Genomic DNA, 17,564 nt, shown 5'->3' with positions numbered 1-17,564 from the left:
TAACAAGACTTAAGATTTGATTAAATGTTAAACGATTGATACCAGTGCCTTATGGAATCAACGATCTTGCTAGGGAAATTAAGACCAAGTAATCGATTAGCAACTACTACTTAGATGAATGACTATCTTATATGAAATGCAGATTCTAAAACTAATGTGAGATGCAAGCATCTTGGTTAATTTTAGTTAAATGCTTATTTAAATGTAAATCCTTCAATCCTTTCTGTGTTGAACTTGATTTCATAGTAATTGGCAGAGAGAAGATAAGGAGAAGCACACTAAGGTGTGATTAACGATACCTCTCCTAAAATTATAACATACCCGGTGCCTCTGGCGCTGCAGAGAGTTGTGGCTTTGACGACTACAAGGTCACCGTTTTAAGTACTATTAAAAATGCTTCTCAAACAAAGATTGATGGATACCTATAACTCTATCAACCTAGCTTATGCTTGAAAGTAAATTTTATCTATGCAAAGTTAACTTATATGTGAATGCACTAGATGATGGGATGAAGTTAAACTCGAGGATCATAAACACTTGTGTTGCAAAAGCTCTCAACTACCCAAATGAAATGCTCGCCTTGTGGATGAAGACTTAAAAAATAAAAACCTGAAGATATTACAATTAAAACACAAGCTTATTTCAAATATTTCTGATACAATTATAGCTCAAGAAGAACAAAAACTTATTTGCAATTTAATATCAATGTCAACGGATGTTCAAAAATAGTCAGCTTAGGAAACACAGATATGTAATCTATTATAATTCCACGACAAAGTTTTTTAGCAATCGCTTGAAAATATTAACTTGTAATGAGCGTTAAATAATTCAAGTAATGACGATAGATTTCAATACATGCAACATATTTTAGCAATTAAATTTCTAGAGATCCAAATACTTTAAACAACCATGAAATTTAAATGCTAACCAATTTCGATCCTAGAGTTAAAAGATTTATGGTTAGTGACCCAAATCTAGGAAATTTTTCCTATAGTTAATCTTTGGATAAAAAATTTCAAGCTTGTTTAACTACAGAGAAATGAAAAATGCTTAATACCACAAAAGTTCTTCTTTCGATTTTTACCTTAGCACAAAAGACACCAAGAAGAAATTTCAAAAAATGACAAATTTGATTAGTCCTTAGGAAAACTTTTTCAATGTGCTAAGTTTTATGAAACTAGACTTAATGTGGTAAATGATTAATCAAGATCTTTGTTTTGAATATGACCAAAACAAATCAAATTCATTTAATAATGTCTTTTAAATTTTTCAATGGGCCAGAGGCCACATAAAAAATTTAAAATCTTTATATGTGAAAATTTATTTCTATTTATTTTCTAGTTACACAAAATATAAAAATGAAGCCCCTTCCTCTCTTTTTTTTTAATTGTTTAATTTTATTTTTTTTAGGTTTTTAGGGTTTTGGATTTATATTTTTTTTATTTTCGATAAAAAATAAATAAATGAAACAAAACAAAAATCAAAATCAAAACAAAACAAAATGAAATTTGAAAATATAAAAAGAGTCAAAGTCAAAGAATTAAAATCTTTTTTTTTTTTTTTTCTTTTCTTTTCAATTTCTTTTAAATAAAGAAAAATCAAAACAAATAAAAAAAAAATGAAATCTCATAAAAAAAAAATCGAACAATGTAAAAGAAACTAACTTAAATGAAATCAAAACAAATAAAAATGAAACGTAAACAAAGAAAATAGCAACCAAATAATAATAAAAAAATCGAATTGTATAAAAAATCAAACTAAGCCTAATGCATACTAAATAGAGGAAAATAAAAAAGGAAATCGAAAGGTGTTTTGCTTAGCATGTGTGCAGGTGATGGAGGTAGAGCAAAAGGGAGTTGCGGAAGGGTTAGCAGTTTTGGATTGATGAAGAAGCAACGGATGAAGGCAGCGATGGAGGTTGGGAGATCTTTGACGCAGGGGCTGGTAGCAAGGAGCAACGATAAAGGAGAACACATGTTAGGGAAGAGGGAACACAGTAATGAGGAGGACGGATTGTGGAGGAGAGAACGAGTAGGGTGGTACGAATCTGGACGGGATAACAAGGAGACAATACACAAGTTTTGGAAAGAGCTGGACTGACGATGGATTTGTAGCAAACTTAGGCCAGCGTTTGAGGGTTACCAAATTAAGAACTTATACCTCTACTTAAGATTTACCAGTAAAAACCTTAAATTTTTTAATCATTTCCAGATTTAAATGAAATACCCTTGGACTGCACACCAAAAAAAAAATCTGAATAATATCCCTCGAAAACAATTTTAATGAACCACAGAGATCTAGATCTTACCCTCTAGGGCCTAGATCTAGACTCTACACAGTTTTCTCCTTCAAATATATACAATGACCCAAAAAAATAAAACCCAGAAAACCCAAGTCAGAAAACTGAAAATAATTATAGATCTATGTACATAAATGACAAGTCTACCAAATCTAGGGAGCGTGAGTACAATTCCGCTCATAGATCTGATAATCTGAGGCTCTCAACAACCAGATCTATCCATTTAGTACAAATAAATATTTCTTTTTGAATTTTAAAGGAGGTGTTGTTGAGCTTAAAACCCGTTATGCATCACCAGTAAAAAATATCTTATGATAAGACTGGGATCAAATTAAGTTGGGCTCTTTAGAAAACACGAATCAGGAGTTGGCTGATCCAACTAAAAACTTTCCCGAATGCCCAATGATTTAAAAATCAAGACTTTTCTGCAAAACTCAATTTAACCATCAACATAGAGCGAGAAAATGATAATAAAATTAAGATAAATAGAGATACCTGCTATTATATTCAAAACTTAAATTATCATTTAAACCTCAGCGACTGAGTAAGATACTTGTACTCAAATCACTCTTCAGAAGCTATTATTAATGGCTAAAAAAATTACACATGAAAAACGATACATCTTACAATATTTCCATGAAGAGTAACACCGACGAAAATTAAACCCAAAGTCTTCCTTTATTATCCGAAAAAGTTTACACAAGAGCTTTTCTCTTAGCACACAATCAAAAGATCAGATCAACTGACTGACAAATGACCTCCTATTTAAAGATAAATCCTCCAACGACTAGTTCGAGTGATCCTCGTCACAAAAATTTCGACCATTGATGAGGATCAAAATTTCTTTTAATCTCATCCGTCGAAATTTCAAATTTTTGAGGAAATTCGAATTTTTCAATTAAATGCATTTTAATTCATTCAAAAATTAAATTTTTGAATTAATTTCCTCAAAATTTTGACTTTGACTTAACCCCAAGGGACCAAAGGCTTAAAATTTAGCAAAAAAATCAATTTACCTTAGTCCCTGGACTTCTTAAAATTTAATTTTTAAGGACCGATGAAATTTACCTTCAGAGAATTTAAATTTACCTAAGACCTAGAATTAATTAAATTTCTGGCTTAAGATTTTAATTAGTTTTGGCCAGAAAATTTAATTAATTAACCTATCAGGGGATAAATTATTTTTCCAACCCTCAAGACACTTTACATCATGATTTTCACATTTTTTACATCTCAAGGGGGAAAACCCATTTGCAAAAGACCCTCACAGTCTACCCAATTCTGCGACACAAATATAATATAGCAAACTAAACAATTTGTAATAAAATAACCTAACCAAATAGTTAGGATTATTCCCAAATCACTTTTACATAGACTCTGTCTAGAACACTATGACTCCCCTAAGATCACAGTGACAAAATCCGTTCCGGCTTTAGAGTAAGGCTGAAGGAAAACTCTGTCAAGCATTCAAGAATGGATAAGTGAGACAAAAAACCTCCCGAAGTGTAGATCATCACCAGAAAAGTAGATTTACCTAGGCAATTAAATACATGACACAAATCTGCTAAGATTATTTACATCATATACATGCAGAATGGGTTTACATTATAACATGATCCTTAAGCTGATGATGATAGTTGGACGACATGAACACATCGATCAGGCACTCTCCCTTTTCCAAAAAAAGGGGGTGTACTGCTATGGGTCATTGACACGTAGTGGTCAGCATCCGACTCTACTTGGGGAAACGTTACTGCAATGAAGGAATGTGAGAATCCAGAATCTGCATCCACACAACGCACAATATAACATAAGTAGCATATCCAAAAAATAATCACATAACATTAAACACATGAAAGATATAAGCTCTTCATTTATTAACTATCCTAATAACATGAAAAACACAAATCTAACTACAAAATGAAATACTAAAATAACAGAGTATAAGGTTAGAAATACAATACAAAAATGCTCCATGGCATCAGATGCGTTCAATACAGTGCATACTGAGCATTTGTCTGCTTTCACGTAAATCTGTCGGTTGTTTTGTTAGGCCCCTATACTACTAGTGTAACCCCTTCTTGTTATTAGTACAACCCCCTTATTATATTATTGTACCCATGTAGTCCCCATAGAAACCCACTATTATTATTATTGTGCCCTTACATTATTATTGTTATGTCGGCTCTGATTATATTATGACCCCTTAGACTCCTATATATAGAAAGGAGGTCTTGTCATTTGTATTATTCAAGAATTGTTCATTTGTGTAATGTAAAGGAGGTTGCCCCCTTGAAGAGGCTTATTTCTAAGGCGTTCATCTATTTTTTCTATCTTTTTGTGAGCTGGTTTCATAACATTTGGTATCAGAGCTGTGGATTCTAGGGTTTCGCTACTCCAAATAGGTCATCGTGGCATTTTCACTATAACTTTTTCTCTACGACATTTCAAACGCTAAAAAAAAAACCCATTTGGGTTGAAATTGTTTTGAACCTGGGGTCTGAATTTCAAAGCCTTTCATGCTATATTTGCAGAGATATGATCTGAGGAAGTTGGCCTTTTTACAAACTCCCGAATTACATTCCAAATAGGTGACCTGGGGAAATAGTCATAATTTTTGTTTTGAGCACCAGATTGAAATTTCATAAGAAGTTACAGAAAGAGGACGGACTGTAGTTTCCTGTGTATATTTTTCAGATCCTAAGGTCAAATCAGTGACACATGGCACTTCATACAAGTTCTCTCTTCTGAAAGGGTATATAATCAGGTCATCTTGGGAGATTATGCATAACTATTTCTTGGAGAATCCAAATTTGATCACACTGGTGGCATTAAAAAGAGGACGCAGAGGGCTACTGTAGGTCACAATTTCAGAACTTAAAGATATAAAAATACAGAGTTATAGTCTTTTCAAGATCGGGGTCCTAAAATCAAGATAAAGCGAGATGAGGAAGTTTAATGGCAAGGACCTGGTAAACTGGATACTACAAATGGAGAAATATTTTGATCTACATGGTGTACCACTATTACAAAAGGTATGTATTGCATCTTCATATTTAGAACAAGATCAATTTTTATGGTATAATGGGCTTTGTTCTCGTAAACAACTTGTTCCGTGGTCAATTTTCACGAAGGAAATTATAGCACATTATGAGAATACAAAGAGCAACACCTTCTTTAGAGCAACGCCACAACAATTGGAAGAAAACAAGAGAAAAAGGGATTTGTTACAAAGTGGAAAGCAAAATTATGGCAAAAAGGAAGTCTACCCCTCACAACTATAATAATGGAAGTGTTGTTTCTCCTAGCCTTCCACAACCTACAAGGGTTACACCACAACAATTGGAAGAAAAAAGAAAAAAAAGGCTTTGTTACAATTGTGATAGAAAATGCACTAAAGGTCATAAGTGTGCTGAGAAGAAATTATTTTACAGAGTATGAAGAGGAAGAAGAAAAAGGTTCAAGAAGTGAAATATCACATCGAGAAAGAATAAATGAATCCAACCATATCTCGTAATGCATTGGCCAGAATTACCACTCCTCAAACTATCAAGATAGAAGGACATATCAAGAAGAAAAATGTTCAAGAAGTGAAAAATCACATCGAGCATCAAGAAATAAATCCGACCATATCTTGTAAAGCATTGGAAGAAATTACCACTCCCCAAACTCTCAAGATAGAAGGACATATCAAGAAGAAGAATGTTCAAACAGTGAAATATCAGGAATAAAAGTATCAAGAAATATCAAAAGAAAAGGATACTCACCATGAACCAACCCTAGAGAAAGAAGAAATGAATCCGACCATATCTTGTAATGCATTCGTCGGAATTACCACTCCTCAAACTATAAAGATAGAAGGACATAACAAGAAGAAAAAGGCAATAGTCTTGATTGATTCAGGTAGTAACAATAATTTTATTAATTGTAAGATAGCCAAGGACTTGAATTACTTCCTAGATCCAACACCAGAGTGTCAAGTGACGGTTGTAAGTGGAGGAACCATAAATTGCTCTAGAAATTGTCATGATATCAAGCTATCCATGGGAGAATATGTATTGAATAGCCCAATGTTTTTCGTTCTAGTGGGTGGTGTTGATGTTGTACTAGGAGTCCAATGGCTACAATCCTTAGGTACAACAACTTTTAATTTTCAAGAACTTTTTATGAAATATTCTTCGAAAGGAAAGGAAGTTGAATTAAGGGGTATCACTGGGAAACCAGGAAAGATAATCAACTCTGACGGAATGACAAAGCTTCTAAAAAAAGAACGAAGCGTAATTGCACAATTATGTTTGCTAACTGTTCGCACATCGAAATCATGTATTTCTATAAATCTCCAAAAAGTCTTGGACAATCATTCCAAAGTATTTGAGACTCCCAAAGGTCTCCCACGTATTCATGATCATAATCATGCTATTCATTTTATTCCAGGATGTGTTCCTCCAAATGTCAGGTCTTATAGATATCCATATGCCCAAAGGAGTGAAATTGAACATATGGTTGCAGAAATGGTAGAGGTTGGTACAATTATCCAACCAAATTTGATAAACAAAGGAAGGTATGAATAGGAGAATGGCGAAGTAGGGTGGGAACTCATTCAAAAGTTGCCGAATATCCCAGTTCTAACAATATTGCCAAAACTTGACAAGGAAGGAAAAAACATATTGGAACCTGAAGCATTTACAGAACCGAGAAGTCGACAACTACGAAATCGATCAATTTCAAAGCATCTCATCAAGTGGAAGAAATTACCTGTTGAAGATTTCACATGGAAGGACAATAATTTTATACAGAAGCATCAAGAACTACTCAAGAATTGAGGACAACACTTTTTGAAAGAGAGAAGTATGTTAGGCCCCTATACTACTAGTGTAACCCCTTATTGTTATTAGTACAACCCCCTTATTATATTGTTGTACCCGTGTAGTCCCCAAAGAAGCCCACTATTGTTATATTATGACCCCTTAGACTCTTATATATAGAAAGGAGGTCTTGTCATTTATATCATCTAAGAATTGTTCATTTGTGTAATGTAAAGGAGGTTGCCCCCTCGAAGAGGCTTATTTCTAAAGCGTTCACATATCTTTTCTATCTTTTTGTGAGTTGGTTTCATAACATGTTTCTCAGATGTGCCATGCCCAATCATGCATATGGTAGGACTTTTTCCCATCCGAAAATCAAGCTACTCGCGACCATTAGATGCATCAAACCAGTTCCTCATTTTCTTTCTCTTGCGCTTTTTCTTTGTGGCAAGTTGTATCACTGATGATGTGGAACATTTTGCTTCAAAACTCTCAGATGAAGTATGTAAGATATGCATGACATGTCTTTCTTCATTCTGCATCTGATTCTTATCAATTTTTGTTTTATTCAGGTCACCTTCAATTAGCCACTTTTCAATGGAACAAATGACCTCATAATAAGACGGAGCTTGCTACAGCAAATAGGGAGGCTTATGATCTGTCGACGTTTCCTTGTTTCTTTCATCTTTTGACTGATGCTAAAGTTTCTGCACCTGTATGCTTATGGCATCCATCTAGGTAGTGTTCATCCTTCATAGCACTGACTTCCTTGGCATGGTTTTCTTCCACGGTCAATAAATTATTTTGAAGACATATCTGACCAGCTTTCATATCTTTTATTACTTTGTCATTATCTACTTTTATGGTCATCAAAGCAATGTTGCATAGAGTTCATTTCTCTACCATGATCTACTTTCATGGCCTCCATTTGGTTATTATAATCGAATCTCATGATGGTCATTTCTTTGTCCATAATTGACAATTTGTTCTGAATCAAACTTATTTTTTCTTGATAACTTGTTTCCATGGCAATCACGTGATTTGAATGATTAAATTCCATGATCGTCATATTTTCCTCTAAGGCTTATAACTTGCTTTGCATAGAATTAATTTCCCTGTCATCATTAGCTTTCATGGTTTCCATTTCCTTGGCATGCTGACTCTGCATGTTGGTCCTCATATCCTCCATATTCTGAGCACACTTTCTTACTATGGTGGTTACGTGATCAGAGTGTTTAATTTTCATGATTTCCATCTCCTCATCACGTTTTTCTAGTTGACTGTACAAAGTTCTCATATCGTTGACGTAATCAGTTATAAATTTTTCTTGATTAAGCTCCATATTTTTTACTCACTGTATTTGACTGAACTACATGTCTTTAACCAACTGCTTTAGTTCTTCTATAAGATGCTTATCATTCTCCCTTTCACTGTTGACACTAATTTGATAATTTGTTCCTGCTTTTCCACTATCATGGATTTGTCGTGCAACGATACAAGTGAATGGAACATTTTGATATGGAGAATTGTCTTAAAATCTTTTATTGACAGCTGGATCCTTTACAAGATCACTCTTTTTGACCACTACGTGTCAACGACCTATAACAGTACACCCCCTTTTTAGCAAAAGGGATAGTGCCTGATCAATGTGTTCCTGCCATCCAGCTATCATCGTCAGCCTGCGGATCATGTTATAATGTAAACCCATTCTGAATGTGTATAATGTAAATAATCTTAGCCAATCCGTGTCATGTATGTAATTACCTAGGTTAACTTACTTTTCTGGTGACGATCTACATTTCGAGAGGTTTTTTGTCTCACCGATCCATTATCAAATGGTCAGCGGAGTTTTCTTTCAGCCTTACCCCAAAGCCAGAATGGATTTTGTCACTATGATCATAAGAGTCCTACTGTTCTAGATCGAGCCTATGTAAAATTGATTTGAGAATAATCCTAACCATTTGGTTAAGTTATTTTATTACAAATTGCTTCGTCTGTTAGATTACATGTGTTGCAGAATTGGGTAGTCTGTGAGAGTCTTTTACAAATGGGTTTTCCTTCTTGAGATGTAAAAAATGTAAAATTCATGATGTAAAGTGACTTGAGGGTAAGAAAAATAATTTATCCCCTCATAAGTTAATTAATTAAATTTTATGGCCAAAATTAATTAAAATCCTAAGTCATAAATTTAATTAATTCTAGGTCCTAGATAAATTTAAATTCTCTGAAGGCAAAATTTGTTGGTCCTTAGAAAATTAAATTTTAAGAGGTCCAAAGACTAAGGTAAATTAATTATTTTGCTAAATTTTAAGCCTTTGGTCCATGGAGTTAAGACAAAGTCAAAATTTTGAGGAAATTAATTCCAAAATTTAATTTTGAATTAATTAAAATTCATTTAGTTGAAAATTTTGAATTTCCTCAATAATTTAAAATTTCGACGAATGAGATTAAAAGAAATCTTAATCCTTATCAATGATCGAGATTGCTTTGACAAGGATCACTCGAACTAGTCGTTGCAAGATTTATCCTTAAATAGGATGTCATTTGTCATTCAGTTGATTCGATCTCTGGATCGTGTACTAAGCTCTCAAGCTCTATTGTATACTTTTTCGAATTAATGCAAAAATCTTTGGGGTTTCAACGTGCTGTAGTGTTCCTCTTCATGAATTTATGGTAACATTGCTTTAATTTCTGCTTAATATTATGTGAAAGCTATCAATCAATAGCTCTCTTAGAATAATCTGAATACAAGCATCTTATTTAGTTTGTTGGATTTAGGATAACATTTTTAATTTTGATTGAAGTAGTAGGTATCTCTATTTCTTCAGAATTTTATTGTTGATCTATTTCTCTACTTGATTTCATGGTTGATCTAGTGTTTTCAGAAAATCTCTCAGGTTCTCATTGAGCGTTTGGGGATAGTTCTCGGTTGGACCAACCAAATCTCAACACATATTTTCTAAAGAGAATACTTCATATAAGCCTCACGATTTATCTAACGATAATCTTTTTTATGCAAGTGTTTTTGGGCTAGTACCTCTCAAAAATTTCAAAATTTTTTAAATATTTTGTGGAAATTTTGATAAATCTGGCTGTTAAGAGCCTTAGATTATCAGATCTAGGAGCGGAGTTGGAATCATACTCCTCAGATCTGATAGATTTGTAAATTATTTATATAGATCTGTTATTTACTTGTGTAGATCTGAAATTTTGTAATATAATTTTGAATTTTAACACTTGGGTTTTGAGGATTTTCTCTATTTTTGTACATATTGGATATTGAGTTTTTCTCTTTTCACTTGTGCAGTAGTAGATTTGAGAAATCAGCCAAAAAATTCTTCAGATCTGAGCTAGATCTAGACCTTGAAGGGCAAGATCTGGGCTCAAAGATTGTTTGCAAGAATAGATCTGAGAAATCAGCCAAGTAAATCTTCAGATTTGAGCTAGATCTAGACCTAGAAGACAAGATCTAGACTCAAAGATTGTTTGCAGGAATAGATCTGAGAAATCAACCAAGTAAATCTTCAGCTCTGAGATTTTTCAAGCAGATCTGGGGGTTTTGAGACAGATATAGGCCCTGAAGGGCAATATCTTATCCCAAATCTTTTTACAAGGCTAGCCATTAAAGATTTTGCAATAAATCTGAAAATCTGAAGCAAAATATTTTTTGTTTAGAACGATGGTTTCAAGTTTTGGAGCTCCTAATCCCAAATCTGCCTTCTCCTAGCCCAACGCTAGTTCTATTGGGCCTAGTGCTAGCTCTCATTGGCCCGAGATTCCCTTGCTCCATTTCTGATTTGAATATTTGATTTTCTGAAGCTAATAATTGGTAGTTTTTGCAGAAAAATTTGGTAAAAATTTGTGTTTCAAATATTGAAATTGTTTTGGCAATTTGGGCAAGTGATTTTCAAGGCCTAGGGCCTAAGGGTTTGATCTCTAAACCATCTTTTTCACCACTATTTGCTACAACAATCATATACCTTTCTAATAGTGGTGAAAAACACATCTAAGTGGTTTGAAATTAACTAAAAAATTGCTAAATACATTAATAAGTCATTTATGTTTGATGTGTATCAAGAATTTGGCCTAGATCTACATTTTGGGTCACTATTATCTCTGAATAATTTTGTTTCTGAAGTCTGAAATATAACAGTGAAAAAAATTGATGTGGGTTAGCTAAAATCAGTTCCTAAGTTGTCTAATACATTAAGGAATTAATTTTTTGAATTGGACATTCATCATTAGGATTATTTCATGTTTTAATTGTTGGATGTAATAAGTATATCAAATCTGATGTAATTCCAAAAATCATATCACAACAGGTTGAATTTTTTTTATAATTCATGTGGGCAAGTTTGGAAAAATTTTAGTAAATTTTTGGCATAAAGATATCATTGATAGCTTATTGTTTTCATTGTCATATTGCTGTTGTCATAAAGTTTTTCTTACTGTTATCCTAAAAATTAATTTCTGAAAATTAAGTACTCTGTCATGGAATTGTGATAAAATGCATATCCTTTGTTTCATAAACTAAGTATTTTTTTAACATCTGTTGACATCAATATCGAATTGCAAAGTTGTTTTTTCTTTGAGCTAAATTGTATCAAGAAGATTTGAAATAAGCTGGTGTTTTAACTATAGTATCTTCAAGAGTTTATTTTCTAAGTCTTCATCTAAAAAAAGGCAAGCATCTCATTTAGATAATTGAAGGCTTTAGCAATGCAAGTGTTTCCCCATCCTCGAATCTAACTTCATCTCATCTTCCGGTGCATTTGCATATAAGTTAATTTTGCATAAATAAAATTTACTTCTAAGCATAAGCTTGGTAAATAGATAGATAGATCTCCATTCGTATTTTCTTTAGAAACTTGTTTTAATAGTACTTAAAACGGTGACCTTGCAGTGGTCAGAGCCACAACTCTCTGCAGCGCCGAAGGCACCGACTATGTTAGAAGTTCAAGAGAGGTATCATTAATCACACCTTAATGTGCTTCCCCTGACCTTCTCTATGCCAATTACTACAAAATCAGGCTCAAAACAGAAAGGATTGAAGGATTCAAAATCTAAGTAGGCATTTAAGTAAAATCAACCAAGATTCCTGCATCTCACACTAGTTTAGGATCTGCATTTCATACAAGATAGTCGTTCATCTAAGCAGCAGCTGCTAATCGATTACTTGGTCTTCATTTCCCTAGAAAGATTGTTGACTCCATAAGGCACTGGTATTAATTATTTAAAATCTAATCAAATTCTAAGTCTTGTTAAATCTTAATCAAGTACTTGATCACCTCGTTGTGTCTCCTGAATTGGTCGGTTCCCAACTAGTTCTTCTTCATTCCATTTCTTCCATAGGGTCTACCTATCTTAGCCTGCTGTAGGGAGACAACTTAAATGGAGAGATTGGGGATCAAGGTGACAGCCCTCGATCTGAGCGTTATCACAGTACCTAGACATTCTTTGCGACAACATTTTTTGGTGTCGTTGCCGAGGATAGAGTTTTTCTATCCTTGGTTTCTCGACATCATTTTAATCATCTCATATTTTCCACTATTCATTAGCATGCCAAGAGGCACAACATTTCCTGGCCTCATTTGATCTTTTCATCACCCTATCTTTCGTCATCTCGTTAATCGTTTCATCTTCACTTTTAGCATCTGGACATTTCAATTCGTTTCTTGTTTGGGTGGCGACTCCATTTTTGTCATTTATTATTTCTCGGACAAGAAGCCCTCCCTTATATCCTGTTGTTTGTTGCCTTTTGGATCCTAGAGTTAGATTCATGTTCGAATGACGACTCCACTTCTTTCATTTCTTACAAGAATTTCTACTAGAAGCTCGCTTCTTGTGGATCTCTTGATTTTCTTGAGCAGGGATCTCTCTCTATCATTAATTTCGTCCCTCATTATTCCTTCAGGCAAGTCATCATAGATGATTCATTTACCCCGTGTCATTTTACTGATGTTCTCCATGATATTCCGGAAGTGACCATTCATAAATTGTCTTTGTTTTCGGGTGGTGATTCAGTTGTTGTTAGAAAGCATCTATGTAGGTTTACTCATACAATACTGAGATATTGTAGTTCTCTCCAATATGATCATGAAGATGTCAAAATGCGTCTATTTTCCTTTTCTTTAGAGGGTGATGCTTTGAATTGGTTTAATAATTGTGCTGAAGATTCTTTCGCTTCTTTACAAGACATTGTCAATGCTTTTACAGATAGATATGGTTATCAAGGTAGCTCGCCTTATGCCACTAAAATTATGCAGCAGAATGAAAGTGATCTTGTGAAGGATCCAATTGTTAATGAAAGATTTCAAGACAATTCTCCATATCAGAATGTGCCATCCACTTGTACCATTGCAAGTCAAATCCATGACAGTGGAAAAACAGGGACAAGTTGTCAAATCAGTGTCGACAATGAAAGGGAAAATGATAAGAAAATTATAGAAGAACTAAAGCAATTGGTTAAAGACATGCAGTTTAGTCAAACACAGTTGGTAAAAAATATGGTGCTTAATCAAGTAAAATTGGTAACTGATTACGTCAAAGATATGAGAACTTTATACACTCAACTGAAAAAATGTGATGAGGAGATGGAAATCATGAAAATTAAACACTCTGATCACGTAACCACTGTTGTAAAAAAGTGTGCTCAAAATATGGAGGATTTGAGAACCGACATGAAAAGCAAATGGAAACCATGAAAGCTAATCATGGCAGTGGAATTAATTCTATGCAAAGCAAGTTATTAACTATGGATGAAGAAATGACCATCATGAGATTCGATTATAATAATCAGTTAGCTACCATGCAAGAAAATCATAAGAAAGAGATAAACTATATGCAAAACTGTTTCATGGGCATGAAAGCAAAGAATGAAAAAGTAATCAAAGATGTGGAAGTTGGTCAGATATGTCTTCTGAATAAGTTATTGACCATGGATGAAAACCATGCCAAGGAAGTAGGTGTTATGATGGTTGAACTCTCTAGCCAGATGAATGCCATAACAATACAGGTACAGAAACTTCAACATCAGGCAAAGGATGAAAGAAGCAAGGAAAAGTCAACAGATCATAAGCCTCATTGTCTGCTACAGTAAGCTCCATCTTATTATGAGAAGGTCATTTGTTCCATTGAAAAGTGGTTAATTGAAGGTGACCTGGATAAAATTGAAATTGATAAGAATCAAGTTGACGCTCACATGGTTAATACACCAGTCATTGAAGATCAAGTTATAACTCATGACACCTGTGAGACTGATCCATCATTCTTGACAGAGCAGATGCAGAATGAAAAGAGACATGTGATGCATATCTTACATACTTCATCTGAAAGTTTTGAAGCAGAATGTTTCACATCATTAGTAATACAACCCGCCACAAAGAAAAAGCGAAAGAGAAAGAGATTTGATGTATCGAATGGTTACGAGAAACTTGATTTTCGGATAGGAAAAAGTCCTACCATATGCAGAATTGGACATGGCACATCTGAGAAACAACCGATAGATTTGCCTGAAAGCAGGCAAATGCTCAGTATGCACTATACTGAATGCATCTGATGCCATGGGGCATTTTTTTATTGTATTTCTGACCTTATGCCCCGTTATTTAAGTATTTCATTTTGTAGTTAGATTTGCTTTTTCATGTTGTTAGACTAGTTAATAAATGAAGAGCTTATATTTTTCCCGTGCTTAACATTATATGATGATTTTTGGATGGACGCTACTTATGTTTTGTTGTATGTTGCGTGGATGCAGATTCTGAATTCTCATATTCCTCTAGTGCAGCAATGTGTCCCCAAATAGAGCCAGATGTTGACCACTACGTGTCAACGACCCATAGCAGTACACCCCTTTTTCGCAAAAGGGATAGTGACTAATCGATGTGTTCCTGCCATCTAGCTATCATCGTCAGCCTGAGGATCATGTTATAATGTAAACCCATTTTGCATGTGTATAATGTAAATAATCTTAGCAGATTTGTGTCGTGTATGTAATTACATAGGTAAACCTACTTTTTTGGTGACGATCTACATTCTTAAAGGTTTTTGTCTCATCGATCCATTCTCAGATGGTCGGCAGAGTTTTCCTTCACCCTTACCCCAAAGTAGGAATAGATTTTGTCACTGGAATCTTAGGGGAGTCTTAGTGTTCTAGATCGAGTCTATATAAAAGTGATTTGGGAATAATCATAACCCTTTGGTTAAGTTATTGTATTACAAATTGTTTGGTCTGCTAGATTATATTTGTGTCATAGAATTGGGTTGTCTGTGAGGGTCTTTTGCAAATGGGTTTTCCCCCTTAAGATGTAAAAAATGTAAAATTCATGATGTAAAATGTCTTGAGGGTTAGAAAAATAATTTATTCTCTCATAAGTTAATTAATTAAATTTTCTGGTCAAAATTAATTAAAATCCTAAACCAAAAATTTAATTAATTCTAGGTCCTAGATAAATTTAAATTTTTCGAAGGCAAAATTTGTTGGTCCATTAAAAGTTAAATTTTAAGAGGTCTAGGTACTAAAGTAAATTAATTATTTTGCTAAATTTTTGGCCTTTGGTCCCTAGGGTTAAGTCAAAGTCAAAATTTTGAGGAAATTAATTCCAAAATTTTAATTTTTGAATTAATTAAAATTCATTATTTGAAAATTTCGAATTTCCTCAATAATTTAAAATTTTGACCAATGCAATTAAAAGAAATTTTAATCCTCATCAACAGTCGAGATTGCTTTGACGAAGATCACTCGAACTAGCCGTTGGAGAATTTATTTTTAAATAGGAGGTACTAAGCTGTCAAGCTCTCTTGTATATTTTTTTGAATTAATGCAAAAGTCTTTAGGGTTTCAACGTGTTGTAGTGTTCATCTTCATGAATTTATGGTAACATTGTTTTAATTTCTCCTTAATATTATATGAAAATTATCAATCAATAGCTGTCTTAGAATAATCTGAATACATGTATCTCATTTAGTTTGTTGGATTTAGGGTAACATTTTTAATTTTGATTGAAGTAGCAGGTATCTCTATTTCTTCATAATTTTATTGTTGTTCTATTTCTCTACTTGATTTGATGGTTGATCTAGTATTTGCAGAAGATCTCTCAGGTTTTCATTGAGCATATGGGGATAGTTTTCAATTGGACCAGCCAACTCCTAACACATATTTTCCAAAAAGCCTACTTCATATAAGCCTCAGGATTTATCTAAAGATAATCTTTTTTATGCAAGGTGTTTTTGGGCTAGTACCTCTCTAAAATTTCAAAATCATTTAAATAATTTGTGGAAATTTTTATAGATCTGACTATTAAGAGCCTTAGATTATCAAATCTGGGAGCAGAGTTGGACTCATACTCCTCAGATCTAATAGATATGTAAATTATTTGTATAGATTTGTATAAATATGTTATTTACTTATGTAGATCTAAAATTTCGTAACATAATTTTGAATTTTCACACTTGAGTTTTTGAGATTTTTCTATTTTTGTACATATTGGGTATTAGGTTTTCTTCTTTTCACTTGTGTAGAAGTAGATCTGAGAAATCAGCCAAGAAAATCTTCAGATCTGAGCTAGATCTAGACCCTAGAGGGCAAGATCTCGGCTCAAAGATTGTTTGCAAGAATAGATCTGAGAAATCAGCCTAGTAAATTTTCAGATCAAAGCTAGATCTAGACCCTGGAGGGCAAGATTTGGGCTCAAAGATTATTTGCAGGAATAGATCTGAGAAATGGGCCAATTAAATCTTCAAATCTGAGATTTTTCAAACAGATCTAAAGGTTTTGAGACAGATCTAGGCCTAGGAGGGCAATATATTATTCCAAATATTTTTACAAGGCCAGCCATTAAAGATTTTGCAATAAATCTGAAGATCTAAAGCGAAATATATATATATATATATATATATATATATATTTTAATAAGGCTTTGAAGTTGTGGGGCTCCTAAGCTCAAATCTGTCTTCTCCTAGCCCTAGATTCCCTTGCTCCATCTCTGATTTGAATATTTGATTTTCTGAAACTAATCATTGGTGGGTTTTTGCAGAAAATTTGGTAAAAATTTGTGTTTCACAGATTGAAATTTTTTTGACAACTTAGGCAAGTGATCTTCAAGGCTTAGGGCCTAAAGCTTTGATCTCTAAACCATCTTTTTCATCACTGTTTGCTATATCAGTCATATACATTTCTAATAGTGGTGAAAAACACATCTAAGTGGTTTAAAGTTAACTAGAAAATTGCTAAATACATTAATAAGTCATTTATGTTTGATGTGTATCAAGAATTTAGCTTAGATCTACATTTTGGGTCACTGTTATCTTTGAATAATTCTGTTTCTGAAGTCTGAAATAAAACAGTGGAAAAATTTCATGTGGGTTAACCTAAAATCAGTTCCTAAGTTGTCTAATACATTAAGGAATTAATTTCTTGAGTTGGGCATTCATCATTAGGCTTATTTCATGTTTTAATTGCT

At 33.5% G+C, this 17,564-nt stretch overlaps 1 protein-coding gene across 1 annotated transcript in view; it reads right to left on the bottom strand.

Moving 5' to 3' along the window:
• Positions 1–3,689: 3,689 nt before the first annotated feature.
• The window catches only part of LOC149241820 (zinc ion binding protein), a 426,994-nt gene continuing 413,119 nt past the window's right edge, over positions 3,690–17,564 (bottom strand). Inside the window, exon 15 of the transcript XR_016246597.1 lies at positions 3,690–4,082. The gene's annotated coding sequence lies outside the window, so the exon portion shown is untranslated. The remainder of the gene's footprint in view (positions 4,083–17,564) is intronic.

The sequence above is a fragment of the Pinus tabuliformis genome, chromosome 8 (genome assembly GCF_031772625.1).
Source record: "Pinus tabuliformis cultivar Carrire ecotype Pingquan chromosome 8, CPIR1, whole genome shotgun sequence".
Taxonomy (NCBI): domain Eukaryota; kingdom Viridiplantae; phylum Streptophyta; class Pinopsida; order Pinales; family Pinaceae; genus Pinus; species Pinus tabuliformis.
This window is presented reverse-complemented; position numbering and strand designations above follow the sequence as displayed.